General features: G+C 46.4%; 1 protein-coding gene and 1 pseudogene across 21 annotated transcripts in view; both read left to right on the top strand.

Annotated features, from left to right (window-relative positions):
• The window catches only part of LOC144136224 (protein turtle homolog B-like), an 873939-nt gene that overhangs the window by 325670 nt on the left and 520680 nt on the right, over positions 1-27589 (top strand). The gene's annotated exons all lie outside the window — the stretch shown is intronic.
• LOC144095749 (U2 spliceosomal RNA) lies at positions 24652-24830 on the top strand (annotated as a pseudogene).

Below are 27589 nucleotides of genomic sequence, written 5' to 3'. Positions count from 1 at the left end.
AATTTTGAAAAGATGGTACGTTAACTTCAATAGCAATGTGCGATGATGGTAATCCTGTCTCTTACTGTGCTAGGAACGATCTTGCGTAAAGAGATAGGCAGCAAGTTATAAATTTTACTTTATCATCAACACAGGGCCGGACGAATCTTTTCGTGGTCTTAATATTATTATCGTCGCCGCAGCGGTAGCCAAGTGGTTGAGCATCCGCCTCGCATGCGGGAGGTGCGGGGTTCGATCCCCAGCGCCGCCGCAGGGTACCCACCGATGATACAATGGGTACAAGCTTTCCTCTGGCCTGGTGCTCGGCTTATAAGGGGTGAAATGCTTGGAAAATGGGTCTGACCACACCTTGAGTAATAGAAAATACCTTGTGCCATGGCGCTCTTTGGCCATAGATGCCCTTGCGCCATAAAAATCCATAATAATCATCAATATTGTGATCGTCGCCACCACCAGCGCCAAACTCGTCATCCATTCGCTTCAGTGAGAAGAAGAGAGGAAAGGCTGCTCATGAAAAACCAGTTTTAAGTCAGTTGTTAAAAACCCTCAAAAGAATAAGAGACGCTCGGGAGGCAAAACTTGAAGGCGATTATGTCCGAAGAAATGCGGACGAGCAGCGCTAGTTTGTCCAGCTAGTCCTTTTCCAATTGTTACATTTGGTTTGAATACTGGAGCTACGTATCAGTGGGTGACGATTCTGTTGTGGTTTTGGCACGGTTACAACCAGCGCTTTATGGATGTGAAAAATATTGTTACGTTTTGGAGACGCCAGTCCTGGGGTAAGGTGCTTGGGCAGAAACAGTGCAATCAATCAATGGGGACACGTCAGCAAGTGAAATGCCAGCGGGAGGAACTTGAGGAGGCAGCCGAAGTTGAGGACAGGAAGGTAGGTGCAGTTCTGGGCTATGCAGACAACGGTGTGGGGAACGACCACGTTGCGGTGCAGAATCACAGTGCTGATAGGGCTAGCGATGTAGTGTCCACCATTGACGGGAGGAGACATAGGGATGCAGACGGCAACTTGAAGCAGGAGACGAGCAAACTCAGTGGAGTGAAGGCGAGGTGAACTGGTGGAGTCGTCGTAGCAGGGGAGCAGATCCAGACGGAGAATGCCAGATAACACTCAATAAGAGCTGATTGGGTGGTCAGAAAGTCAAGGCCAAGGATCACGTCCTGTGGGCATCTGGTCAGGATGGTGAACAGAACTGGACGTCCGGCAATGATGACTCGCGCAGTGCACGTTCCAGTCACGGCAGCGGTGCTGCCTTTGGCGACGCGAACGGTGGACGTGCTGGCGGACTTTCTTGAGGCGGCAGCGCCAAGATGAGTCCAGAACAGACAATTGGGCGCCAGAATCAATAAGGGCAGGGACCGGGACACCATCCACAAGAAGATTCAAGAGATCGCGTTGAGGAGCGCGGGTCAAGCGAGAATTTGCAGGCCGGGTCAGTGATGCAGCGTCACATCGGGGGCTGCGTCGGCTAGTTTTCCTAGAAGTGGCGGGAGCTGGATGGAGAAGAGTTGCGGCGAGTGAGAGGGGAACGGGAGCGGCAATCTTGCGGGGTTGGTGAGCGGCTGGACCCACAAGCTGGCGTAGCGGGCTCATCATGGAGTGTCCCCGCAGGGGGGCGCCTGCAGCTTGCAGGCGTCGCGACGGTGATTGGCGACACCGCAGGATCCCGAGCATCCGCAGGGACATCCCCGCAAGGGGATGATGGTGAACTGTGCATCACCACGGACCCGAGCACCCACGCTTCGCCGTGCGTGGCATCGCCGTGTCCGGGGAAAAGGGGATCCTGGTGGTTGAGCCGATGCTGAGCGTTTGGACCTTTAAGGCCCCTCGGCGGAAGCAACACACCACTTTGGCCCCAGCTTCACGTAGACGGCACCTTCGGCCTGACCCGACCGGGGGAAATCGGCAGTCGCCTTTTCCTATCCTCCACTCTGTCTTTCACTTTCCTATCTCTTTCTCACAACTCTCCTATCTCCTACTCACTTCTTAGATTTTTCACTTTTCATAGGCGGCAAGGGTTAACCTTGTGTGGCCAACCACCCTGAGTTGTGTCAGATTTGGTTATAGTTGAGGTGTACAGCTGGCGTGGGCAGGACTTGCGTTCAAGTTCCTGTCCCGTCCCCTAGTTGGACTCCATGGTGGGTGGCCGGCACCATGACTGAAAAACTTCATTTTTTATGGCTCCCCCCCTTTCAAAACCCGATCGCTCTCTCAAGAGAGGGCGGAACGAAGCAGCAGACTTTTTTTCAAAAAAGAAACCGACATTGACATTCACCAAGTTCTATGTAATCCACAGTGAAAGTAATGAAAAACAAGCAAGAATAATTTCTCCGTTCCTTGTGTCTAAATGCCTAACAGATACCCTGGGCCCTGGCTACAAGGTGTCTAAAATGGCCAGCGGAGACTTATTGTTAGAACTCCTTGACAACACCCAGAACTCGAAAATCGCAAACATTGTATCCATCGGAGAAATCCCAGTTTCCATAACAGCGCACCGATCCCTAAACTCAGTCCGTGGTGTCATCTCTGAAAACGACTTCATACACCTAACCGAGAAAGAATTGCTGGAAGGCCTGTCTGACCAAAATGTCACAGATGTGTACAGAATCAAAATCCGGAAAGACGATAAAGAAATAGAGACAAAACACTTGGTTCTAACATTCAATACAAGTACATTACCAGAAACCATCGATGTAGGATACTTAAAAGTAAATGTCAAGCACTACATTCCAAACCCACGAAGATGCTTCAACTGCCAAAGGTTTGGCCACGGCTCACAGAGCTGCCGCGGGCGCAAAACGTGCGCAAAATGTGCTTCCAAGGATCACGTTTCTGAGGAATGTGACGCAGCCCTGCGCTGCGCTAACTGCGAAGGAGAACATGCTGCATACTCCAGGGCCTGTCCGTCCTGGAAGAAGGAAAAAGAGGTTATCACGATAAAAACCAAGGAAAACATTTCATTTAGAGAAGCAAGAAGGCGATTTGCCGTTACCAACCAGTTCTCCTTCACAGCAAAATCCAGCTTTGCTGATGTGGTGCGCAGGGGCGGTGCACCACACAGCACCCCGGTCGCTGCCGAGGCCACTTCCATCGAGCCAGTGGCAGGACCATTCACGCGCCAGGCAGGGTCAGCGAAAGCTACCCTGCCAGTGTCAAAGCAGGGAGCGCCGGTCCATGCGTCGGCATCCCGCAGGACTTCCCCCTACCGGGGGAGGACTGAAACCCACAAACCCGCGGCTTCCCCGCGGTCCTCCAGCGCCTCTCGTGAGGCGATGGATATAACTGCCACTCCGCCTCCACTACAGAGGCGGAACAGCTCTCTTGAGCGGAAAAAAGACAAGCCCCTAATAACGGGCCCACTACTAAAGTAAATCCCCTTTCATTTCCTCTCAAAAACATAAACATGGCTTTTTTAATCCATTGGAATTGTAGAGGACTTATGCGGAATTACAGCGATATAACACATATTTTAGGGTCAATGTTACCCACAGCTTTATGTCTTCAGGAGACCAATCTTGGTCCACAACATGTACATATCCTGAAACATTATAAAACTTTTAGACGCGATCGAGAGCAGGCAAATCGGCTATCGGGAGGCGTCGCGATAGTCGTTCAAAGCGGTGTCCCTGCTCAAGAAATTAAACTCAAAACAAAACTTGAGGCGGTTGCAGTGAGTATCGTAAGCTACAAAACACTAACGATCTGTTCCGTATACATTCCTCCACATTTTATGTTAACACTCTATGATCTACAGCAACTGATCAGAGACCTTCCGGAGCCATATCTGTTACTTGGGGATTTTAATGCTCACTCCTCCCTGTGGGGAAGCGAACGCTGTGACGCTAGAGGTCAAATAATCGAAGATTTTATCCTGACGAATAATGTATGTCTTTTAAATACGAAAAAGGCCACTTACTGTTCCCCAACGTCTGGGAAAATGAGCAGTTTAGACCTGTCTTTTTGTTCACCTTCTGTTTTTAGTGATTTTAAGTGGGACGTTTTAGACAACCCGTTTGGGAGTGATCACCTACCAATTTTTATAAGCCTATCATCCTCACCTGCAGTCATCCCGACCAAACCACGGCGATGGAAGCTACATCTAGCTGATTGGGCGTTGTTTAGAGAAAAGGCCAGATTAGAGGACATTTACTCAGAAACACTTAGCATAGATGAAATTAATGAAATTCTTACAAAGCGTATCATCGATGCTGCACGGCTAGCTATTCCCCTGTCCACAGGTGTGGTGCGCCAGAACCACAAGGTATGGTGGACGCGAGAATGTTGGGAAGCCAAAAAACAACAAAATAAGGCCTGGGGTGTATTTCGTAGGTATCCTACTCACAAAAATCTAATAACTTTCAAAAAGGCAAAAGCTAAAGCCCGATATATACGGCGGAACGCGGAAAAAATGTCTTGGCAAAATTATGTGTCGTCCATAAACAGCTCGGTAACATCAAAAAAACTGTGGGAGCAGGTCAGAAAAGTAAATGGCAGCTATTCCCCATTCACCCTTCCTCTGCTGACGGATCCTGGAATTCAGACAAGTATTAAAGAACAAGCAGACATTTTGGGGCAACATTTTTTATAGTTTCTAGTTCTTCCCACTATACACATTCATTCTTAAAATACAAAAACACAACCGAAAAACAGACTCCCTACGGCAGGCAGCACAAACGAGCCTTACAATAATTTGATTACACTTCAAGAAATACAGAGAGTACTGTCTATAGGTAAACAAACTGCACCAGGCCTCGACGAAATTCATTATGAAATGCTATCCCATCTATCTGAGCAATCTGTAGAAGTTCTGTTAAAATTTTTTAACAAAATATGGGTAGTAGGGAAAATACCAGCTGCTTGGAAAAAAGCCATTATTGTTCCATTTCTAAAACCAGGAAAGCCACCTACCTCCCCTAACAGTTACAGGCCTATAACCCTCACAAGCTGTCTTGCCAAATCTTTTGAGAGTGTTATAAATATTAGATTAATGTTTATTCTAGAATCCCGAGAGCTTCTTGATGTCCACCAATGTGGTTTTAAAAAAACATGTTCCACAGTCGACCATTTAATCCGCCTGGAAAACACAATCCGAGAGGCCTTTATACACAGACAACACTGCCTTTCAGTTTTTTTCGATATGGAGAAGGCATATGACACGACCTGGAGGTTCGGGATTCTTCGCGACCTGGCAGAGCTTGGTATCCGCGGCAGGATGCTGAAATATTTGAGCGACTTTTTATCCAACCGTTCTTTCCAAGTTCGTCTCGGCGCAACCCTCTCAAATAATTTTACTCAGGAAAACGGCGTTCCTCAGGGATGCATTTTAAGTACTACATTGTTCATAGTAAAAATGAATTCTTTAACCAGTATAATTCCACAGTCCATTATGTACTCGGTCTACGTTGATGACCTTCAAATTGCATGCACATCTTCTAGCCTGGCAACTTGTGAGAGACAACTACAACTCACAATAAACAAATTAGCACTTTGGGCAGACAGAAATGGATTTAGGTTTTCTCCACAGAAAACTGTTGCGGTTCTTTTCTCGCTGCAGAGAGGACTGCAGATTGATCCCACCCTCCACTTGAACGACATCACACTTCCAGTAAAACAAGAACACAAATTTTTAGGCTTAACTTTTGACAAAAAGCTAACGTTTCTACCACATATAAACACCCTAAAAAAGAAAGCCACCCAATCCCTGAATATACTTAAAGTACTCTCACGGAAGCGTTGGGGATCCGATAGGAGGTGCCTATTGCACATCTATCGCTCTCTAGTACGCTCTTCGTTAGACTATGGATCCATAGTGTATGGGTCTGCGAGGCCATCATACCTTAAAAAGCTAGATCCAGTACAAAACCTCGGGTTGCGCCTTTCAACTGGTGCTTACAGAACATCACCCATAAATAGCCTTCACGTAGAAGCAAATGAACCGACCCTCACCAACAGGAGAACAATGCTTACCTGTGCATACGTACTGAAAATAAGGTCGCTACCGAAACATCTTTGTTACACCATAGTTACAAAATGCCCATCCAGAACACTGTTCACCAACAAACCTCAAGCTGTAAAACCATTGCTCCTCCGCTTTGAAGAAATATGCCAAGAAATAAACATACTAGATGCACTTCCTGATGTTGCCCAGAGACCCGATAGGTTGCCACCTTGGTACTTGTTTCCTGGTGTATGCGATTTCGCACTGACACACATTCAAAAAAGACATACCCCACTGGAATATATACAGCAAGAGTTTCTTGGAGTAAGCGAAAAATACAAGAATTGCACAGATTTCTACACAGATGGATCTAAGACAGCACTCTATGTAGGGAGCGCGATAGTGCAAGGGAAATGGGAAAAAGTAGTCAGGCTGCCTCAGTGCGCTTCAATATTTACAGCCGAATGCTACGCCATTGCTCTAGCTGTAGAACAAATATTGAAGAAAGACATACAGAACAGTGTTATCTACAGTGACTCCCTCAGCGTAATTACAGCAATAAACCCCAGAAATGCAACTGAACCCTTAATAGGAAACATAATACATAATGTAATACGAGCTGATTCACAAGGACATACAATAAAGTTTTGCTGGGTTCCCAGTCACGTGGGCATCAGCGGAAATGAGAGGGCTGATGCAAGCGCCGCACTTGCCCTTAACGCAAAAATAAAACCAGTAAACATACCGCATAAGGACTGCATCAAGTCAGTCCAGAATAAATTGAGAGAAAAATGGCAGGCCTCTTGGGACAACGAGGTTAACAACAAGCTGCACTTTGTAAAACCTGTCCTGGGTGAATGGAAGACCTGTAGGCACCAGGAACGATTTATTGAAGTAATTTTATGCCGTCTCCGCATTGGACATACACACATTACACATAATTTCTTACTAACGAAACAAGACAAACCTCGTTGTGAAAGATGTGGAGACGAACTAACAATAAACCATATTTTATTCTCTTGTGCAAAACTCGAAAAACTAAGAAATAAGCACTTTACGAAGTTTTATAATGAATACATTCCTTTACACCCAGCGCTGCTTTTAGGCGAAAATGCCATTGTTAACATATCTTCCGTTTTTAGCTTTTTAAAAGAAGCAGATGTTCTTCAGAAACTGTAAACTTTGATTCACAGCTTTGCTTTAAAATAAGATGCATTTCAGCCATTTTCTCATTCCATGAGAAGAGGGCTGAGGTGGTTATTTGAATGGTTGGGAGCTTCAGGATCCTTGCCCAGCCAAGGATGGCTACTGAGGTTATCTGACCTTCTTGAAATCGTTTATTTTTTGCTATTTATAAAATTTCTTCTTTCTCTTATTACTACCAGAACGAAATAGCAATTTAAGTCCTCTACACAACCATGTTTCCTCCCACCTACAGAAAAGTGTTCATATACCTTGAGCCTGGCGCATGATAGCCTTAGCTGCTTATGTGCCATTAAACCCAACACAACACAACACAACACACTCATCATGGAGTGGATCGGGACGAGGTGAGTAACGCCGCGGGGCGTAGCCGCTGCGTCGGTCGACCAAGCAGAAGGGACGGGTTGGCGGGCACCAACGGCTGCGGCAGTGACGGGAAATGCGTCAGACACGCGAGCACGCAAAAACAGATTGGCCGATCATCTGGGGTACGCCATTCGTCAGTATTGTGCCGGTTCCGAGGCTAGAAGCTACGACTGGAAGTGGCAGCCGCGATCACTGGAGGGTCCGGGCTGGCATTATCGTTGTCCACGACTTACGGCCATTTTCGCAACCACCTGGCGAACGGCGGCCTGGACGAGGGCCAGGGTGTTCGGCAGCCGGTAAAAGCGGTAGGAAATGCTTCTGTGATTGGCCTGATCGAAGCACCGGCATACCTCAAGAACAGAACCGACTGTATAACGGTCCTTACACAGCAGTAGCTTAAAGGCATCGTTGGCAATACATTTCAGTATGAGGCTGCCTCGGAGATGTCTTCAACATTACGGCATAAGGCTAGGGCGTACTGAATGCAGGCGATGTATGGCTCTCAAGCGGTTGGGCGTGCGACGCGAGAGCGCTCTTTGCGGCGAGTCGACGTCCGATAGGTTTCCCGAACAGGTCGCGGCGTTTCTGCTCACGGACGGTCCACGCTGTCAAGACATCTTCGTGTGTTTGGAAACACAGTCGCTCGGTGCCAGTCAGATAAAATATCACATTTGCGAGCGTCAGTGTCGCATCTCACCTATTATGCGTGCTGACGCGTTCATAAAGGGCGAGCCAGTCGTCCACATCAACGTCGTCTGTGCCGCAGAATGTGCCTGGTTCGCCTGGGTGGGCCAGGACGATGGCTGGCGTTGCTGTCGGGCATGGAGCGGATTCAGTAGACATGGCGGCGAGGTGGCGGTCACTGCAGACATCCAGCTTGGGTTCCGGGGTCGAATTTCGCAACTTCCACCAAACGGTCCGTGATGTCTACATGCAGCAGAGGCAATCTAGTAGACAGAGGATCGATGGCCTGGGATAGCAGAACCGAACACAAGCGCGCACCATAGTTGTTGTTGTTAGCCTATCAAAAGATGGCACATACCCACACTGGGGGATCGGCCAAGAATCGGGTGGCTATTCACATGAACGCAGTTAATAAAAAGGAAAAGCACGTGGAAGCGCAACACCGGTGAATTCATCCTCATGAACAGAAAAGGGATGAGAGTTAGATTTCAAAATTATAAGAATAATAATAAAGAGAGGGATTAAATAATAATAATTAAGTCAAAATGTAATAATTGATAAAAAAGAAAAATTTTGGAACACTTAGCAAGGCAGTCGGTGAGATTCTATCAAGAAATTTAGAACAGCGGTACAAACAGATCTGTGGCTGAACCCAAATGTGGTGGCGCCAAATGATAGCTTTGATAACCATAGTGTTGTTGTTGTGGTCGTCGTCGTCGTTCTAGACATTTCATTGTCCTCCCGGCGTCCTTAGAAGTATGTTGGCACGAATTCGGACAGTTTAAGCTCGCCGAATTCTAAAGCCTCTTCAGTGGCCCTACATAAACGGAAACTGGAATGCTTTTTTCGAGAATTCCACGACATTCAAGGATTCAAATGAATGAATCTTGTGGGTAAAGCAGGCCAAGATATTTTTCGCTAGCTTTTAAAGTGGTGACGTAACCGCCTACTAAAGTACTGACAAGAGTCAAGCTTTTCCCCACTGCGCGTGTGAAATGCGGAAAGCGAAGGTGTTGACCTCGTCGTTTGTAATAATTCAGACTTCCGCGGACTTCACCCACATCCTGACATGCATGCGTAGTCCGATGCCGCCTAACAACGCTTCGCGGGCTTTGTATACCTTCGGGCGCTTTGCTTTTCTTCCACCGAGAAAATATTTCTGCGTCGGAAATGTACCGACGATCTAAATGACATCATCACCGCCCTTTACCCCCCACCCCCCCCCCCCTGCCCGCAACTTTGCGCTGAGTAGAAACGTTAACGCCGCAGATTACGTCACCTCATGTCGTAGAGAATTTTAGTATAGCAAGCTTTGCCGGATTGCGCGCTTAGCGGAATAATTTGTCCTGAGTTAGCGTTAGCGTACACATGCAATTTTCAGATGTTAGCATTGCGAGCTATGCGCACTTAGCATTAGAGCTTGGCGGTGTCCTTCCAAGCGAGCGCCGCGCGTCAGCTTCAGCCAAATAAGCAGTCCTTGCAGTTCAGTCGGGACGTTTGCTGGCAACTATTTATGTTGTTGCCTCTCGCTAAGACTGACCGTGCTTCGACTTCGAAGTGCAAGGTGTAATTCAACACAACTTTGAGATGCACTCTAGATTCTGGCGCGCTTAGGCCAAATGGGGTCTCCAGGTACTCTGTAACCATCTGCATCTGCTCGGCACCTAGCACAAATGCTTGGAACGCACCACCAGAAATAATTTTGACACGGTTTTTAATGCGTATCAGTAGTTCAACATGCCAATTTGCACTAAATTTGTAAAGGTATCTCGACCATAACATGTCATTCTTTGTCGAGCTTTTGTAGTTAGACTTCCTATAACTAGTTAGCGCCACCGTGTTTACATTTCTTATTTCACATTATTCTTATAGCCGGTATATTGCTTTTCCTTTTTTGCTAGTGGAAATCTATAAGCTTCACTGTAGTAACTGGCTGTTAAAGATCATGCTATATAATATTCTAGCATATGAGGAGCAGTGGAGACGATTATAAAAGGCCCTTTTGTCTCCACGTAAAGTAGACCGCGTTTAACATCTTCGGAGCGCTACAGTAAAGCTATCTGTGGGAGTATGTTGATGTGCGGCAAGCTAACGTAATTTTCCTTAAGTCCGCTGTCACGCTACCGCTATGCTAAAGCTCTGTTTTCTTCCGCACACGTGCATTGTTCAGTGCACGACGCTGCGCCTCGGCCACACCCATGGCCCTCCCGCAACTCTATACTGACGAGCCACGACGCCGCTGGTGGCGGCATAGTAACTGCTGCGGCTGCTACTGCGCAGGCGCACAGGATGTCGTCCTATGCAGTCATTTGAGGGTGTTATGTTTAACGGCGTTTAAAGGTGGTTGCTCCTCCATGGAACCAAATCCGGTTCCAAACGACGCGCAAACCCTGCAGATAATTTCAGAAGGCCAAATTGAAAAAGAAATCGTTTTTTGTGGAAAGGAAATGCCGCAATGTGAGACAGGCGTCATTTCCTTTTCTTAAAATAAAATTTCATTTTCCTTCGCTTACGGCACGGTTCGGGTGTCCACCGGGGTATCTGAAACAGGCGTCATTTCCTTTCCTTAAAACGAACTTTATTTCACTTTCCTTACCCGCCACGGTGGTCGAAATTACTCCGGAGCCCTCCACTACGGCACCTATTCCTTTCTTCTTTCACTCCCTCCTTTATTCCTTCCCTTACGGCGCGGTTCAGGTGTCCAACGATATATGAGACAGATACTGCGCCATTTCCTTTACTCAAAAAACCAATTAATTAATAATAACGATGGCTCAGTGGTTAGAGCGCTCGATTACTGATCCAGAGTTCCCGGGTTCGAACCCGACCGCGGCGGCTGCGTTTTTATGGAGGAAAAACGCTAAGGCGCCCGTGTGCTATGCGATGTCAGTACACGTTAAATATCCCCAGGTGGTCGAAATTATTACGGAGCCCTCCACTACGGCCCCTACTTCTTCCTTTCTTCTTTCACTCCCTCTCTTATTCCTTCCCTTACGGCGCGGTTCAGGTGACCAACGATATATGGGACAGATACTGCGCCATTTCCTTTCCCCAAAAAACCAATTATTATTATTATTATTATTATTATTATTATTATTATTATTATTATTATTATTATTATTATTTCACTTCGCTTACGGCGCGATTCGGGTGTCCACCGATATATGGGAGACAGTAGTAATCTGATTTCCTTAAAACCAATTTTCATTTCATTTTCCTTCCTTTACGGCCGCGGTTCGGGTTTCCACCGAGATATGTGAGACGCGTGGTTTCTTTGCTTGACCTCTAGCTACATTCAAGGTCAAACTTGCGGCCCCGTTGATGGCTGGAAAAGCTGGCGTAGTGAAGCTTTTGGGTTCAAAAGCTTTGTATCCCAGACTGCGTTTGTGGTCGAGCGATTGGCTTTTTCTATAGATAGCTGTGCTGACACACACACGCAGTAGTAGGCATTTTTTTTATTTGTGAAACATCTTCCTTTCTTCGAAACGACATAAACTAAGCGATCATAACAGCTACCGCAAGAGTAGAAGCAGTAACTGCAACTAGACCTGCAATGGTCTTGGGCACGACATTTAGAGCAAACGTTCAAAGTGCATTGGGGAGAGTGCTTAACGTGCTGTTAACCCCCTGTGAGACTGCATTCGCAGCCCCGCTGCTAGATGCAGCGGCTGCACCGGCATCGTTAGCTTTTCTTAGCGCGGGCTCGTCACGTTGGTAGCCACGTGCCCCTCACGGCAGGCGTCGCATCGATCACACCTAGCGTTCCGCCGAACGCATCAAAGTGCATTGGCGTTTTGTGGTAAATTGCTTTTGGGAAGCAAAATGGCGCAGTATCTGTCTCACATATCGGCGGACACCTGAACCGCGCCGTAAGGAAAGGGATAAAGGAGGAAGTGAAAGAAGAAAGGAAGAAAGAGGTGCAGTGTGCTGGAGGGCTCCGGAATAATTTCGACCACTTGGGGATCCTTAACGTGCACCGACATCGCACAGCGTACGGGAGCCTTAGCGTTTCGCAGTACGTAGCATAGTGGTCTACTATGCTCGCTTCTCCTCCAAGTGCTCCCCGTCCAAGTCGGAATTTGAGCATATTCGACATTCTCCGAAATGTAAAATCTCCGTTCAGCTTTCTCTCGCCAGCGGCCCCATCCGTGAAGTGCAGGAGCTCCGAATACTCGGTCTCTTCATTCATCAGCATTGCAAGGCAGACACGACCCTTGCCAAACTCCGCAATGTCGGCGACCAGGTGGGCCGAATGGTTCGCCGCGTTTCCAACAAGCGAGGAGGGTTGCGAACTAAGGATGAGGTGCGGCTCGCCCATGCTTTAGTAACTAGTCGAGTACTGTACTCGACTCCATACCTCAGCTTACGGAAACATGACGAAGATTGCTTGGAGGTTGTACTCCACAAAATTTCAAGAGAGCCCTCGACCACCCGATCTCGACTTCCAACGCGCGACTACTCGCGTTGGGGGTGGCGAACACCTATCGGGAACTTCGCGAGGCGCAGCTCGTTAACCAATACACGCGTCTCGTCCAGGCAGTGTCCGGTGGCCGCCTCTTGGACCGGTTACATATCAAACATGACTACCATACGATGTAACGGGTTCGAGTGCCCGAACTGTGGAGACGCGCCCTCTACGTTCGACCCCTTCCGACTAAGATGAGCACGGAGGACCATAATGGCCGGCGCCAGGCGCGGGCGAATGCCCTGCACCGCAACTATGGCTCAAAGAAACACGTCTTCTGCGTCGACATTGCAGGCCCCTACCACTCCACGGGAGAATGGCATACACGAGGGAAAACAGGTGGAAGGCCTCTCGTTCAGGGCACCCAGCTCAACTCATGCGGAGGAGGTAGCGACCGCCCTCGCAGCCCCCCATGCCGACACTAAATTCATCCTCAGAGACTCGCGGTGCCTGTCATTACTTTGAGTTCGGTTGGATCACTCCACTTGCTCACCATATTCTTCACCACAGTACTCTCGCGACTGCGATCCAACTCATCGCTCAATCATATGAGTCCCCGGCCACCAAGGCATGCCAGGTAACGAAGCCGCCCGTGAGGCAGCCCGCGCACTCACTTACCGGGCACCAGGCGTTTCTTGGGAGGACCTTAACCCAGATCACAGCCCTCTTCTTTCTTTTAAAGACATTACTCAGCACTACCGTGCCGAACACCGGCGCTACCTGGTTCCTATGATGGGACTGAGTAAAGCTGGCGAACGAACTCTCCTTAGTCTCTTTAAAAGCACCCTGCTGTGCCCGGCGGTTCTCAAACACTTTGATTCTTCTTTTGACGGCCGCTGCTCATTCTGTGGGGAGGTGGCCGGCACCTTTCACATGGTTTGGGCATGCAGGCAAAATCCTTCTCTCCCCCCAATCACTCTTTCCCCTACCCGAGAGGACTGGGAGGCGGCCCTGCTCGGCTGCCAGGAACTTTCGGCCCAACAGGCCCTGGTTCAGCGTACGTGCGCCGCGGTCAGGACCAACGGGGTCCCAGAATTAGGAACTCCGCCTTCTATTATCGATACCCACTAGGGGCCTCTCCCCGAGCACCTCTCAGTACATATAGATGAATACATGCTTTTCAGCACCACTACTTAGCGTTTCGCCTTCATCGAAACGCAGCCGGCGCGCGGTCGGGCGCGAAAACTCCGGATCTCTCCGAGCGCCCTAACCACTGAGCAACCACGGCGTGTGCGTTTTAATAATAATAATGGTTTTTGGGGAAAGGAAATGGCACAGTATCTGTCTCATACATTGTTGGACACCTGAACCGCGCTGTAAGGGAAGGGATAAAGGAGGGAGTCAAAGAAGAAAGGAAGAAAGAGGTGCCGTAGTGGAGGGCTCCGGAATAATTTCGACCACCTGGGGATCTTAAACGTGCACTGATATTGTACAGCACACGGGCGCCTTTGCGTTTTTCCTCCATAAAAACGCAGCCGCCGCGGTCGGATTCGAACCGGGAACTCCGGATCAGTAGCCCAGGGCCCTAACCACTGAGCCACCGTGGCGGGTTGCGTTTTATGGAGAACCCACTTTCATGACCTGCGCATGCGGTGCCGGCAGACACTTTCCCGCTTTACCGAAGATAAAAACGAGATAGTTGGTGTAACTGCCGCTGGTGTCTCTATTGTAGCTGGCGCCGTGTGTCGAACCTGACTACCACCAATTATGCTCATGGTTTGACCTCTACCTACATTCAAGGTGAAACTTGCGGCCACGGTGACCTCTAGCTACATTCAAGGTCAAACTTGCGGCTGCGCTGGCGGCTCGAAAAGCTGGCATAGTTTAGCTTTTCGCTGGCCACGGCATATATCGTCTCCATTGGCTGTGCATACGAATAAAACGTGCTGCAGGTCTTTAACTGCCTGTTTGTCCTAAGCGCAACCCGTAGGGGTCCATAAATGTATACCGCCGTGGGGAGAAGATGACGGTGGGATGTTTTCAAGCGACGACGCAGTAGTTGCGAAGCCATATTTTCAGTAGTGAATCAATAACGCAGGTAAAGCAGTAAGCTCCAAACACAATATATTTTAATGAGCATATTCTCTAGTATTTTGATGATTCACATGAGCTAAAAATTGTTTCCGTAACTTAGACTTCCTGCAAGTTAGTACATTCATCTTTTCATGCCTCAGTATAGCCCGAGACCCAATATCCATTGAGATGGTCCAGAGGAGATGGTCCAGCAGCGCTGGCCAAGTGATGCAAGTATCCAAATCAGAGGTGGCATGCTAGTCGCCCCATGTCGCGCACATGGCAGTGAGGTACTGAAAGAAAGAAAAAGATGCCTCTGGATAAATTCTTATAAGTTCTCCCAAACAACATGGTTTTAAGTATTTCTGGAAGGTATTTAAATTTTTATCCTTATTGAAAAAAATGCGACCGACTTACAGTCACTCGCAGCGACTCTTGTACTAGAAGTGTCGAATGAATTCCGCAGCCAAGCAAATGACCGTTGCTGCTTAAGTCTTCATTCTTTTCGCTGTACTGTCGCCCTCTAATGATTGCACAAGCCATTGCTCTGTGTTTCAAAGAGACTGCAGTTATCTGTTTACCTATTTTTGTAAGCAGCCCACTTCTGAGGGATCTCGAGCGTGATCCCATTCAGTGAACTAACAAAATGGATAAGCAAAATCGATTTAGTAGTGCGCTTAGAACTCTCGCCTCTATTCTCAGCGCATGCAGCAAGGCTGTCCCGTGTTTTATTGATAATGAATTCTCATGCACGTAACTAAGGGTGCCGTATAATTGAGTTACCTCACGGGATTGCGCAGGCGCCCGTCAGGTTCTTCTCAGCGCCAAACTCAATCATTCGTTAACAGAGGTTCGCCAGCAGCAGCTTGCTGAGCCAGGCAGTGAGTTTAAAAAGCAGTCGATTCATGAGCGGGCAAAAAATTTTACTTTCGCCTGCTTTATCCCGACTGCGGCGCGAGGACGGATCTATCGACAACTCAAAGCCTCTGGATGGATCGAAATCGGAGCTCGAGCACATGGACCAGGCTCCGTGATCAATTTTTCCAGCTGCGAATTTCCAAGCGAGCTCCGCCGCTCCCATCGACAGCACTACGGCTTCATTCTGGTAGATGCAAATCACACTCGCGCAGGAACTCACTAGACGTCGGCGTGTTTCTTTTAAGATGCCTCCGTCAGACCACCTGTGCGTCGAGTTCAGTGGTCTGAGACTCGAGCTGCTATACAGCACAAAGTTTTCAATTTCGTACTGTTTTTCCCAACACAGAGAAAATTCTTTTGGGGGACTCTGTCCAGGGGAGAAACGGGGGTTGATTTCGGTCAATTTTAGTATTTACAGCGATGCGCCGAGAGCTGCACTCGGCGGCAAGCTAGATTGCACGTTTCGGACAAACCATGCATACTGCGTGCTTTTTCGATGCTGCAGAAAGGACTAGCCCTAAATATTCTCACGAAAGAATGCCGCTTCACTTAAGCATTAGAGAATCGTTGCTCAGGAGTTTTACAGCTTGTTTTGTTACCCGTACATATAATGAGAAAACGACTTTTCAGCTGTAATTTTCTTTCTGAGAAAAAAAGTGCTGTTATGCTATAGGCGCATCTGTAAATCATTGTATTTTGGTGATTACATGAACTGCCTGCATTGATTTCAAGTATATTCTGGTCACTGTTGATTGATTGATTGATTGATTGATTGATTGATTGATTGATTGATTGATTGATTGATTGATTGATTGGTTTATTGATTGATTGACCGAATAATGCGTCCGGTGCTCGTGGGTTCAGACCCAACGGCGGCATGGTTGTTTTTTCTGCTGTTTTACAAGTAATTTTCTTTGAGAGACAGTTTAATAGAAGTATTATTCTCCCGTTGGGGGGGGGGGGGGGGGGGGATCAGGACTACAAATAAAAAAATTTGAAACATTCCCCTATGCACCTTTGTTTCGGTGACTGTTGGCTTCCTTAACATGTTTGTCAAACGAGCCCCTCATTTCATTTGCTTTGTCTGCTAATAGCTTAACGGGGGTCTCGGTTCTGGCAGTCTTGGTGCCATAGGTAGCATAAGAGGGCTCTCGCACAGTTTCCGCCCTCGCCGTTAGATGACGTTCTACGTCTCACACGCGGTATTACAGGACGTACTACGTCCACCGCTATGGACGAGGGTGGCGCTGCTGAACACTCAAGGTTCGCTTACACGCAAAATATAAATACCCACGAAAGCAGCAGATTGGACAGCCGTCGCCGTAGCTCAGTTGGTAAAGCACCGGACGCGATATTCGGAGGTCGTGTGTTCGGATCCCACCGGCGGCATGGTTGTTTTTTCTGCTGCTTTATAAGCAATTTCCTTTAAAAACTAATCGATTGGCACTACTAATTAAAGAAAAAAATCATTCCCCTGTGCAAATTGGTTTCGGTGACTGTAGGCTTCCTTAAGATGTTTGTCAAACGAGCCCCTCATTTCATTTGCTTTGTCTGCTAATAGCTTAACGAGGGTCTCGGTTCTGGCAGTCTTGGTGTCATAGGTAGCACAAGAGGGCTCTCGCACATTTTCCGCCCTCGCCGTTAGATGACGTTCTACGTCGCACACGCGGTATTACAGGACGTACTACGTCCACCGCTATGGACGAGGGTGGCGCTGCTGAACACTCAAGGTTCGCTTACACGCAAAACATAAATACCCACGAAAGCAGCAGATTGGACAGCCGTCGCCGTAGCTCAGTTGGCAGAGCACCAGACGCGATATTCAGAGGTCGTGGATTCGGATCCCACCGGCGGCATGGTTGTTTTTTCTGCTGCTTTGTAAGTAATTTCCTTTAAAAACTAATTGATCGGCACTACTAACTAAAGAAAAAAATCATTCCCCTATGCACCTTGGTTTCGGGGACTGTTGGCTTCCTTATATATATATATATATATATATATATATATATATATATATATATATATATATATATATATATATATATTGTAGTGCATGGTCTACGAAATGGCGACAATAATTTTCACATATCTTTGTGCAAGATGCAATAATGATGGCATTGCTTCGAGAATCTTTCAGTCAAATCATATGGAAGGCCTACAATCACTGCGTAATGCGGCAAAATGTTTTTCTTTACTCAATGATTACCCCGGTTACTCCGAGGACGCTATAAGCAGGGGTTTACAAACCTGCAAAAAACACACCTTTATTTGCACAGCACACTTGCTGACCTGAAAGCCGATTTCATTAACTCATGAACGAACAAAAAAAGAACTGATATACAGGGTGTTTCACGTAAGACTTTACACAATTTTTAAATATGGGCTTTTGGAATTAAAACGGTTTTTTTTCGGCATAGCATTGTCAGTGCTTTAGTACACAGGAATACAGCTAAGATGTGCTAACTAGCAGGCTGGTTAACTAATGCTGAATATTTAGCTTTTTATCTGTTACTGTTATGCTCCTTAACTATTGAGAGACGTGTAGCCCAACCTAAGTAATATTCATTCTAGTTTTTAGGATTTCGAAAGCTGTTACCCTTCGGCGCTGTGGCCCAACGAATTTTGGCTGTTTCGATTATTCGACGAGTTACGCGTACTGGAGAGGTTGCCTTGCCTGCAAGCTTCTCAAAAGTGCTGCATTTTTGCGCAGTGCAGCCAAAGCTGTTGGGCCACATTGTCGAGGGTAACTGCGTTTTCGAAATTCTAAAATCTGATATGGATATTGCGGTGGGCTACATGGCTCTCAATAATTAAGGTGCCTAATATTAATGGTTAAAAAGTTAAATATTCAATATTAGTTAACCAACCTGCTGTTAGCATGGCTTAGCTGTATTCTGATGTACATACTACACCGCTGACAATGGTATGCAGAAAAAAGCGCTCTTGAAACTCAAAAAGCCTATATTTAGAAATTGTGCGAACTCTTAGATGAAACGCCATTTATAAAAATTTGTATTCCAAAACAATGGTCTCTGCGAATGAAATAATGTTGCCTGTTTAAGTATATTTCCTTTTTAATGCCAGGAATTTATCAGGTATTATTAGTTTGCAACATTTTCACGTATTTCGATGGCGGTTTCTTGGTCCTTTCCTTTTTGAAAACTAATCTCGTTTGTTACCAGTGCGATGTTTGTTAGGAAACATTTTTTCGGGGGCCTTTAGCTTTAGCTGCTCTTTATGATTACTACGTAAAACAAAACAAAATAAAATTATTGTATAAAGCAACTCTTAGGCGAGCGTTACCTATCTTCATTCCAAGACAGAAAATGCTGGATTAGTGTGTTCTGAGAAGAAAGCACGTCTGCAAGTCCAAACGATCCCAGTGGGAACGGTGCCTCCACCGTGGGAGCATGTGGTAAACGAGCATAACGTTCCCCTGTCGACGGCGCCCTCGCTTACCTCCCGCAAGTACTATCGAACGCTGTTCGCGTTGGCCTCTGAGGCATGTGGCCGTTTGGCGCACTGCTCCGGGTGGCCTCCAAGAGATTGGCACCGCTGCGCAGCCGCAGCGCATACGCTAGTCTTTGAGGCCACGCTTTGGAGTTAGTTTTTCTACCACCTCATGGATGGCGCCTCCAGTCTGTGCTAGGCTGCGTTGGAACCGACGGCTTCGCTGCAATGCGCTTCGATCACTGAGCTGTTCGTTGTCGCCGCTGTGTGGCGCTTGTCTATATGCTCTTTAGAGAAGGCAACTGAGCTGCTTTGAATATGAAGGAAAGTGTTTTGGAAGTTTTAATTGTGTCACTCACTTTTGAAGCGGTTGCCATGACTCGCTGCAATGCGATTTTATCACTAATGGTCGACAGTGAGTGGCGCTATCCTGTAAGCTCGTCAGGAGGGGTCGTTGCAGCTATTTTTAATAAGACTAAAAATGTTTGGGTTGGTTTAAAACTGTCTCTGACTTTTATAGCAAAGAGAAACAGAGAAGCATTAATTTCTAACAGTGTGAGGCCCGCCCTTACTATTCCACATATAGTACAACGACGTGATCGCAATCTGCACGAGGACATTTTTTACGAACTATTTATTGATAAGGTAATTGCAGGTCGAAATAGAAGAAATTTACACTTCAATCAAGCAGGGGAGTAGGCGGGGTTTAGGAAAGGATACTCGACAGTAGGACTGCTGAATACCAATCAGAAAGGGTGTCACGCGAGGGGCCTTTGTATTGTTTACCGCGTGTTTACAGGAGGTATTCACAGACCTGGATTGGACAGAACTTGGGATGAAAGCTAATGGAGAATACCTTAGCAATCTCCAAGGTTTAGGCGACATTTACTTACTAAATAACACAGGGGCGGAACTGCAAAGCGTGATGGTGGACCAAGACGGTCAAAGCAGAACGATGTCGCCGTGGTGGCTTAGTGGTTATGGTGCTCGGCTGCTGACTAGAACGAAATTGTAGACTCGCGTACTGGGCGATGTCAGTGCACGTTAATCCCTTACTGCATAGCCTATCATATATTATACGATGTATTTTCCTTGTCCTAACGAATCGTCAGAGGTAAGAAAGGGTTTCTTACTTAGTGTTACATTGTGCCCTGTCTGGAAGCCATCCCAGCACTCGCTCAACCTTCGACAGGATTTGTTTAGTGGTTTTCTTTTGAAATCCACGTGGAGTGTGTTTCTTATGAAAACATGTTAGGTAGAGAAACGATTTTCCGCATTCTAACTGGAGGTAGCGCTAAAAAAAAATACTAGGTAATGAAATAGCTTTTTGTCATTTTGTTGCAGCATATGCATCGCGTTAATCCTGGAGAACACATTGTGCGAATGGAATTTACTTCCATATCACATTTGATACATCATGCAGCTATGGGTAATTTTGTCACTATGTGGTATTTCACAACCTCAGCCTTACAAAATAAAATACCTGAAATCGAATGATTTTTCATGCTATTTCGCATTCAGAAGAGTACGTGCCGCTCTTAATTAGTTACTCCTCCTAATTAGAGCGGTCATAAGAGTCCAGCAGATTTGATGGTTGAACCGAGAGTGAGGTCCTATATCCATTCGGCAGGCGGTGTCAGGAGCGGCGCTAGTATACGTAGTGAGGACGACAAAGAACACCACTATGATGGAGCCATAAGAAACCGCGGGAGACAAGAGAGACGGAGATGGAATGATGTATAGAGGATGAGAGAAAGCAGGCATGAAGTCAGCAGTTCTTGAAGTACAAGTACTAAAGACCAGAAAGCAGCTAGTAAAATGTAAAGAAGTATTCAAAGGAATGCAAAAGAAACTGGATTTGTCTAAAACGGCGACGGAAGTGCATGATCGTTGCGCGGCAAGGGCAAAGACGGCCGAAGGCAAATACACTGACAAATTTTCATGGAAACTACACAGCGCACCGAGAAAAACTATCTGTGTAAGACTATGCCTAGGTAATGTGGAATAGGAATACGCGATGACAGAAAGTGAGCTGCACCTGTCAACTCAGAAATAAGAGCGCTCATTGATGCAACCAAACAGCATGTCCTCGCCGCCGCTGCCGGCTTTTGAAGGTCGTTTATACCAAGAGTCCATTTGGCCGTCGGCCTTGTGAAACGAATGCGCTCTATGCCGCCCTTAAGTGGACGCGCGATTAGGTTTGACTTGGACCAGGGATGGTACTCTGCTTCAAGACATCCGGCCAGCTTCCAGGTGCTGTATTAAAGTGCATTGCAACAAATGCCGCAGGTGTAGAGGCACCACAGGTGTTACAGTCATGCGTTTAAGGGGGCTACTCTGGATGGATATCTCAAAAAATACTTTTCTTTCAAGAAAGTACCATTCTATGGTTTAGTATTGGAATTCTTTTTCAGTTATAGCTGTTTTAATGCAGTTGTACATTTTCACAAAAACTACCACTAATTGCAGGGTGTCTCATGTATAATAAGCGACACTATTTTGCTAAAATGCAGCAACCCGACAGTTTTTTCTGAATACTAAGGTTGGTACAGGTCATTTCGGCCTAAGTGGAACTCATTGCATTTTTTTTTAAATCAAAATTCATGCAATAAGGGACGTGTGGTCAAAATTATCCAGAACCCTCCACAACGGCGTCCCTCGTGGCCTGAGTCACTTTGGAACGTTAAATCCTTATAAGAAAAAAAGTAAGGAGAACAGTTGGCCTAAAAATTAATATGAAGTCTAAAATAATGTTCAACAGCCTGGGAAAGGCACTACAGTTCACGGCATGCAGCAAAGTAATGCAAGATGCAAGAGATAAAGGAATACATCTGCTTGTGTTTGTGTTATGTTATGTTAAACTGTATATCGTCAGACCCAGTGGTTTCTACGAATTGGTGAAAAGGAGTAGCCGGTAGCCGGAGCCGCTATGAAGCACCAACCTCTCCTTTCTTGTGAATAAAAAAAAACCACAGTTAGTGAGAGCAGACCCTGACCACAAGAGTAAAATAGCTAGGCGAATAAGAATGAGATGGGGACACACACACCTTACTCCCAACTTCTTACTGACAAAAAAAGACAAACCTCTCTGCGAAATGTGTGGCGATGAACTCACGGTAAACCACATTTTAATTGTATGGAAAAAACTGGAACAACTGAGGAAAAAATATTTGACAACATTGTACAATGAATACATCCCTCTACACCCCATGTTACCTTTAGGAGATCAAGCACTGGTTGATTTTTCAAGCATTTTTAAGTTTCTCAGAGAAGCCAATGTTTTAAACAAACTTTAGATATAAAAAGCGTAACCTTTAACAAAAGCTCTAACCGTGTGTTTGGCGCATCATAGCCTCAGTTGCTTTTGCGCCATTAAAATCAATATAACAAACTAAGTATGAGATGGAGTGCATATGGCAGGTATTCTGGGGTTATAAATGATAGTTTGAGGGTATCCGTTAAGAGGAATGTATCTAACGGCGATACCTTACCGGTATTAATCTGTGAGGCAGGAATGAACTCAAATTTAGCACAGCGCTGCGAGATATGGAAAGGAAAATGGTACGGATAAAGTTAAAGGACAACAAGAGAGCACAGTGCGTCAGGGAATGAATGAGGGTAAATGATGTTCTAGTCGAAACCAATAAAAAAGAAAATGAGCGTGGTCAGGGCATGTAATGCGAAAGATTTACGATCGATGGTGCCTTAAGGTAACGGGGTGGACACCAAAAGAGGGCAAATGTAGCAGCGGGCTGAGTGGGGCAGCTGGGCGGAAGAGAATAGGAAGTTAGCGGGGATGAGATGGCCGCACCGGTCATGGTAGCATCCTTTTTTCCGCAGTGGATGCAGTTAGACTTATGATAAGGACATTTTATCCGACATTCCACAATAAAATGTAACAATAAATTGAAAAAGCTCTTGGCATTAAAACAATGTCCTGCTCGAAGTCGTTCGTGTTTCTGCGTGCGTAAAGAAGGGAAACAGTGACGGATTTAGAGACGTGTGCCGTCAAGCACGTTAGACCCGGAATGGTCTTAAGCAACAGCGACGATGCTGTCTGGTGCACCGCTGCCTGATAGTTTAATACAGAGCCTACCATAATGAGGTTTGATATTTTCTTTTTAATTTTTGATGGTAAAAACATAAATGTAGAATCAACCTTGTTGTGTGGCGCGAGAGATGACGAAAAAATTGCGATGTGACGATGCAAGGCTATATGAAACTTCACTCGCGATGTCCACCGCACCGTCGCGAAACACATCAGGGTACTAAGCTAGCATTAAAAATAGCTGTTCGTTAAGGTACTCCTAGCACCCTCGACTTTCTCGTGTGCATTCGTCGTCTTACATTTCTTTCTCGCTCTAAAGGTTCCTTCCCTTACCAAGGTGAAACTTTCAAAGGTGAAAAAAAATCGCTTTAGGCAAGCACACGTTGGCCTAGGAGAGCTGTAGGGGGCGTGAAAGCTGCGATTTCATCAAAGCAGGAGCCTGTTATCGTCGTGCAGGTCTGCAGGAAATTACGGGCGCGCATGCTGATGAAAATGAAAATCGGCTGGGAGGAAAGGAAATGACGCAGTAACTGTCTCACATATCTCGGTGGACACCCGAACCCCGCCGTAAGGGAAGGGATAAAGGAGGGAGTGAAAGAAAGAGGTGGCGTAGTGGAGGTCTCCGGTATAATTTTGACCACCTGGGGATCTTTAACGGGCACCGACATCGCATAGCACACGGGCACCTTTCGCGTTTCGCCTCCATCGAAAAGCGGCCGCCGCGGTCGGGTTCGAATCCGGGAACTCCGGCTCAGCAGCTGAGTGCCTATCCACTGAGCCACCGCGGTGGGAAGTCTTGGTTTTCAGGGATGGAAAGGCGCATAATTGGTTCACTTTGTGGGTGGACACTTCCACTAGGGTGTGAGAAAAAAATTGTGATGGCACTGATCCGGAGTTCCCGGGTTCGAACCCGACCTCGGCGGCTGCGTTTTTATGGAGGAAAAACGCTAAGTCGCCCGTGTGCTGTGCGATGTCAGTGCACGTTAAAGATCCCCAGGTGGTCGAAATTATTCCGGAGTACTCCACTACGGCACCTCTTCTTCCTTTCTCCTTTCACTCCCTCCTTTATCCCTGCCCTTACGGCGCGGTTCAGGTGTCCAACGATATGTGAGACAGATACCGCGCCATTTCCTTTCCCCAAAAACTAATTATAATTATATATACTTAAGGCTGCTTACATGGAGGAATGCGACACCATGTGTTCGAGGAAAGGAAAGGTTTTTGAGAAAAGGAAAGAAAAGGACGCAGTAGCTGTCAGGTCTCCACATCTCGGTGGATCGGTGGACACCTCAACCGCGCCTGAACATGCAAATGAAGGTGCATATGTCATCGGTCCGAACCCCTGTCGCAAGTATCAGAAAGCATGCAGTTGAAAGTGCACACGTCACTGTTCCGAACCCCTGTCACAAGCTAGCCTGCAACTTGATTAAAACTTGTAAGCTATACAACGACAAATGCTATGACACCAACCAGAATGCTGTACGACGAATGGTTGATCAAAATTCAAAGGTCAACTGGTGCAATGCCATGGTGGACCACAGACAGTAAGGTCTATAGCCAGACACGGCCCCTGGAACTACTTGCCTACCTGATTTAATATCTGCTACGGGTCCCACTTGGACCCAAGATATTAATCTTATTTTTGGAAATGTGGCGGTGTGCTTGAAGCTTGCTTCACCTCCGCCTCAGGTTGACCCGATTTTGCACTACCTCCGGGATCGGCCTGGGGCATTATAGCGCGCGTCTATTCTTTCACTCTTTACTCTCCTCTCTTTCAACTCTCCTACTTTCTGCACGTGGTAGCGATTGTGGCTCGGCTAGAGCCAGTGGGCAGGCCTGTGTACTTTCCTCTTCATTCTTCCTTTCAGCAACAGCAGCAGCAGCACGACCCCTGGCTCACTTGAAGGTCAACCGGCAACGCACGGCGAAGTCGACTTTACCTATCGTAGTGAAGCTTTCGTTTCAAAACAACTTCCGTGGTCAGCTAGCATTTGTTTTTTGTCACTGGTTTCCAGGTGCCCACCGACAAAGTGAGCCAGATATCCGCCTTTCCTTTCTCTTACACCGAAAGAGGGTTTAGACCGCAAATAAGATTATACTAAGGATTGCTCTTATTTTATAGGAGACAGCTTTGCTCAGCTCAGACTCGGAGGTACAACTCCGGGTATTGGGTTGGGCCCTGGAATTCACAATGAAGCATGAACTTAAGCCACCTAGCACCGTCGAGAGGGCCCACGCGCTCTCTTAACCTTATCCCTAAACCCTGCCATCTTTTTCATATGGCATATAAGAGTTTGTTTCTCCTCCTCTTTTGCTTCTTGCAAGTCCAGGTCACGCAAGACACTTAAAAGAGCCAGTAAATTTTAAGATTTTACTTAAAGAAAACCTTGTGACCACATGATTCCCGAAAGTTTAGCTCACAAGTGGAAAAGCTAGAGGGTAGCGGTTACCCTACAGCCCTTAAAACAGCTGCACACAAGACTGCCCTTCAGGCATAAAACGCACAGACGAACGCCTAAGCAGCTGTGGCGGCACAAGCGAGAAACAGAACAGGTGTGTTTGCAGGGACCCCTTAAATCCATTGAAGAACACGTACGAGGATTAGGGTCACATTGAAAGCCGGCGTCGCATCTCGTGTTCCTCCTCGAACATCAATGCTCACTGCGCCTGAAAGTGAGCCAAGCGGGCGAAGATCGCACGTGCTCGAAGGAAGTCTGTTCACAATAAGCCGTGTGCTAGAACAGCGTTATGCAAACGCTTCCACTAGCGTGTGAAAGTTGCTCACTAATCGAGGCACTATCCACTGATAGCCCCTTGGGGCCAAAAGCATGCGCAATAGTCCTGCTTTTATGTTCAGTGCAAAATGCAAAGCCCTCCTGGGCTACACTGAAGCGCGGTAGTAATTTTTGTGGATACATATAGGTTTCGTCGCAATACAACTATTTTAGGGAGCCGTGTCTTGCACGTGGTTCTCTCGTGGCTTATACCAGCTGTTTCAAAATTATCGATACACATTTTTTGCTTAAAAGCCGTGACAGATACGTAGGCGCGGTCTAAACTGGCATACTGTATTACAAGATGGCCACTATTTGCGACATGATTGCAATTAAAATGCTAATAAAAATAACATTAGGTCATAAACCGTGGTTTTCTTAGAGAAAAATATTACAAAATACGAAGTCATCAACATCTGAGGCCAGCTGAGTTCTCAAAATTTCCTAGTAGGTAAAACGGTGCGAGAAACGGCGCGAAAGAGATGACCTTGAACGCTATTTAAATTGGCTTTCTCGCTTCGCAGATTCATCAAGTCACTTTGCTTCGCCTAGTGTCGGCCCGAAAAAAAATGTCAACAATTCTGGTATAAAACACATGAACTACGTGCGTGCCACGTGCATTAAAAATGTGCATTAAACTGCACTTTTAAAATGTGCATTAAAAAGTGCATTAAAATGTTCATTAAAAATGTAATCAATATGCTGCGTGGAAAAGCCATCATAACTGGTTTTCAGTACGTTTTTTTTTTTGCTTTGGCTACCTCGAACCACCATGCCGATTCCTACTTTAAAAGCACTAAGCTCGCTTTTCAATTTTTTCGTACAATCAGCGCTCTAAACTAAAAAATCGAAAGTTAATTCGTCCTTTTTATTTCATCAATCATTACTTAACTGCACTTCACTGCTTAAATAATGTGCGCCTTGCACAAAATCCGCCCGCACAGATCGACTGCATCGAAGTAGCTTTTGGAGCTTTCTAATACAGGTTCCTACTCTCGAGCGGTGGGAGGCCGTGTTGGTCAGCTCCAATTTGGGAGTTCAAACCCGGGTCATTGAATGGGCTACCCAGGTCGCTGTCAGCCGTGGACTGATAGCCACCTAGCACGGATCGTCTGCATTCTGCCTTTTCTGACGAATTAAATGTTTTCCAATTCAAAAAGAAAATCTCTGTAGAATAAATTGAAACGCCCCGTATATTTTCTAGACGGCAGAGTTTAATCGAGATATACCATCACCATTCTTTGCAATGAGCACTCATTTGAGAGCCTATTTATCTTTCTTTACTATTTCATTATCAGAGGAAATTTGTTGAACTGTATCGGGCAGGAATATCCTTTGTATTGATTCCTGCAGCAGACAACACGAGAATGAAGCAGCCACTTTCACGCTTATGTTTGTTCTTTCTCACGGGTTGCCCTTCTTTCTTCAGTTGTTGACCAGCGTTGTGTAATGGATTTCATCAAACAGTTGTGTACCTTTCTTCATGGCGCACGTTAATAATTTCTATTACCCAGACATATGCCCACAGTTTGTATAGTTTGCTTCCCTTGTATGACCTGCAGTTTTTTTTCAGTACATTTGTTAATAAGAAACTTAACACAATCCCTTCCTAAGTCGTCGGCAATAAATGGTAGGTTGGTTAAGTAAATATTGCTCATCCCTGTCTTATTTTTCAAGAATTCGACTCTGTAACTGGCGTTCTGGACATCCCGTGAAT

Source organism: Amblyomma americanum, chromosome 6 (genome assembly GCF_052857255.1).
Source record: "Amblyomma americanum isolate KBUSLIRL-KWMA chromosome 6, ASM5285725v1, whole genome shotgun sequence".
NCBI lineage: Eukaryota > Metazoa > Arthropoda > Arachnida > Ixodida > Ixodidae > Amblyomma > Amblyomma americanum.
This window is presented reverse-complemented; position numbering and strand designations above follow the sequence as displayed.